Raw genomic sequence first — 3,728 nt, 5'->3', positions numbered from 1 at the left:
CCTTCCTTGTGCTTCAAAACATCTGAACTTGGGGCATTTCCCAGTGGCATTGGGTCTGGATGGGCTGTGAAGAGAATGGGTGATAGAACTGAAAGATTTGTTTTACAGATGTTTATCCCTTCGCTTTCGTAGGAATTATTGCTCAGTGTAGAATATTGTGAATGCAACAAAAATGTGAAGGGGCGGAACGTCACCAAAAACCCAACACCTTGAAACAACTTTTGTTGGCATTTTTGCATACTTCCATCCAGACTTTTTTCATACACTTTTTCCTTTTTTTAAACATAGTTAAGAACAAACACATGTAATAATTCTGACAGGCAGGAAGAGGGGGCAGAAAATAAGTACAATAAGGATAATGGAAATTCTGATATTTTATTTGATAAATATTTTTACAGATACAAGTTTAGAGAGGCCTCATTTAACATATGTTAAAATGAACAATATCTTTTTTAAAAAAATTTGGGACTGGGCCAGAGGACGCGAAGGTGCGAGAGGCTGCGCAGCGAACATTAGCGGCCGGGACGACAGGGCGCGGAACCTCCCCGCTCCCGACACCCAGACGGCTTGTGGCGCCAGAGGGCTCTTGAAGGGACGCAGCAAGGCCGCAGCGCGAAGTCTCTCACAGTCCGTTTAAAAGGATGGCCACGTTTGTCAAATTGTAATAGAAAACATTGATGAAACCGTATTACTACATGAAGCGAGGCAGGAAGAGGAGAACGAAAAACCTGAATCACCTCCAGAACAGCCTCCGCCCCGGACAAAAAAGCCAAAACCACCCGAAAAGGTGGTTATAAGCAATGAGCTGCAAGCAATAAAAATCCAGGCCTGGTGGCGGGGCACCCTGGTACGCAGGACGCTACTGCCTGCGGCTCTCAGAGCATGTGTTATTCAATACTGGGGGAAACAGAAGCTGGCAGAGCTGCTGGAGAAGAAACGACGGGCTATGCTGCAGTATTATGCTCGGGAAAAATGGGCAGTGGTCAGGCTACAGCCCTGGGTTCGCATGTGGGGCGTCCGGGTTCGTTACTGCCGTTTGCTCCATGCTGTCCGCATCATCCAAGTCTACTGGCGCTGGCATAATTGCCATACCCGCGGCATTTTTAGGGGCAGCTATGAACTCACAGCAAGCCAGCTAGGACTTGAGCTTGAGATCTTTCTGGGATCACACATCTGTCGGATTACAGACTGGATCCCCTTCCCATAAAGAACTGATCAGAAGACTGAACCTGATAATGACGATCTAGAGAAAGAGAGGAAAAGGAAGTTGCTTCTTGCAAAACAATGTCAGATAGCAAGGATGAAGGCGGCTGGGAAGATACAGGCCTGGTGGCGTGGAACCCTGGTACGTAGGACCCTGCTGGCAGCCGCCATCAGGGCCTGGATGATTCAGTGCTGGTGGAGAACAGTCCTGTGGAGGAAGTTGTATAAGCGACGGCAGAACTCACTGAAGATCTATATAATCCAGGAGCAGGCAGCAGTCAAGCTCCAGTCCTGGGTTCGCATGTGGCAGTGCCATCAACGTTACTGCCAAGTGTGCAACGCTGTATGCATACTACAAGCTCCAAAGAACTGTTTCACCTTTCAGACCAGTGATGTCTCACAGGCACAATACAGGGGTGCTTTCAACCGGCCAGAGTTCCATATTGAAATCCTATCAATCTAAGAGAATACTATAAGGTGGAGAACTGGCTCCACCACCCCAATAAATGTCTGACCAGGTTTTGTGTATTTCAGTGACTCTCTCAGGATGGGGACCCCAAAGATTCAAGCCCTGCCCCTCTTCTACTCAGAGAATACTTCAATATAGGTATCTCTCCCTCCTACCCCCACTCCCGCCCCTCAGTGCCTGTGGCCCCTATTTGGACCCACAGTAGCCATGTGCCGCTCTATCCAAATCAGCAACTGCTGCCTGAGGGTGACCTCATATATGCAGAGCCAGCTGTCCCATTCCACATCTCCATCATCAGCCTTGTCTCCTAAACTCGCAATTGGGAGGCATTGGGCTTCGTATTTCTGAAGACTCTGGGTACCTGCTCATATGAGAGTGAAGACATGCTACACACTCTCAGCCTGCCACTAGGACCCAGCGAGGACTGCACCCATCGGCTTTGTGTTTAGCAAGCTCCAGACAGAAGTCAGCCACTTGACTGGCTCTCCTGGGAACAGAGCAGCCCAAAGAAACCACAGGAGGTTGGCCTGAGTGATGACTGACACAGGTTTTGCAAGCTTCATGCTAATTTAGATTCAATTTTCTTTTTTAAAATTAATTTATTTGGCTGTGTTGGGTCTTAGTTGCAGCACATTATGGGGTCTTTGTTGTATCTGGATGCTATTTTCTTTGGGAAATAGCAGATACCATGATCTTAAGGAACCTCAGTACTGCCTCTACCCTCCCCCATCATTGCAAGCTTCTCAAGGGTGCTAAACACAAATAAGGCTCCCACTGATATCAAACACCTCCACTCTATGTATGACACCATTCTTAGTGACGTCCACATTGACTGCATGATGCCCCCATGCTTCTTGCCTCTCACCTGTGATTTTGACTTCCACCCTAGCTTAGTCATTCACTCCTGTGATTGCACTAAAGACCATTGTTTCTGAGGCTGTCTATGGGGAAGGACCATTTTTTTAAATGTTCAATCCATCGTAGGCCAATTATTTTGTAAAACAATCAAATTTTGATGAAAATAAATGGAAAAGCATATAGAAAAAAAAATTTGATTGCATTCTGAATGTGAGGAAGTGTTGCAAAAACTATCTTAAAATTAACTGAGGAAAACACAATGTCCAGATGAAGGGAAGTAAGTCAGAGCGTTTTGGATTGTACACTACCATTTGGAAAGATTTTTGGAGGATGTGCTCCAATATACATTAATTTATGTATATGTTTATCTATTAATATACATGTTAACTAAATTGTAATATGTTACTTTTATGTATAATCATTTTTACCCATCACATATATATATACATACATGTATATCTAATTATACACATGCAAGTATAATACATTTTACATTTATGCATATAAAATATGTAAAATACATATATAAAATATATTGTTATAGTTACATGTACATAATAGATATATCTATCTGATATAAGGAAATCAAACCAGTCAATCCTAAAGGAAATCAACGCTGAATATTCATTGAAAGGACTGATGCAGAAGCTGAAGCTCCAATACTTTGGCCACCAGATGAGAAGAGCCAAGTCATTGGAAAAGACCCTGATGCTGGGAAAGATTGAAGACAGGAGGAGAACGGGACGACAGAGGATGAGGTAGCGTGATGGCATCACCGACTCCATGGGCATGAGTTTGAGCAAATTCCGGGAGACAGTGAAGGACAGGGGAACTTGATATGCTGCAGTCCATGGGGTTGCAGAGGGCCAGACAGGACTGAGCAACTGAATAACAACAATGATAGCACAGCGCTTGATGGAAGAGCACACACTGGGCTTGCCGGAGACCCAGGCACTCCTGAATTTTCATCCACTCTTCAGGATGTACTGTGTGGGTGCTCTGAGAAAGAGCTCCTCCTTCCTGAGTCTACCTGGCTTCCTCTTTATTCCATCGCCAGCACTGGCCAGTGGCCAGCTTTTGTGGCCATTTATTTTTCCAGGAGGAGGAAGACTTCAGCAGTTTATAAGCGCTTCTCACCATGACAGGGAGCAGAGAACCACTGGGGTTTTTGGAAATGGGGATGCTGGGTAGTCAGCAG

The 3,728-nt window shown here is 45.2% G+C and overlaps 1 pseudogene; it reads left to right on the top strand.

The window, feature by feature from the left end:
• The first annotated feature begins 677 nt into the window (after positions 1-677).
• LOC101119693 (uncharacterized) lies at positions 678-1,666 on the top strand (annotated as a pseudogene).
• Positions 1,667-3,728: the final 2,062 nt, after the last annotated feature.

Source organism: Ovis aries, chromosome 1, assembly GCF_016772045.2.
Source record: "Ovis aries strain OAR_USU_Benz2616 breed Rambouillet chromosome 1, ARS-UI_Ramb_v3.0, whole genome shotgun sequence".
NCBI lineage: Eukaryota > Metazoa > Chordata > Mammalia > Artiodactyla > Bovidae > Ovis > Ovis aries.
This window is presented reverse-complemented; position numbering and strand designations above follow the sequence as displayed.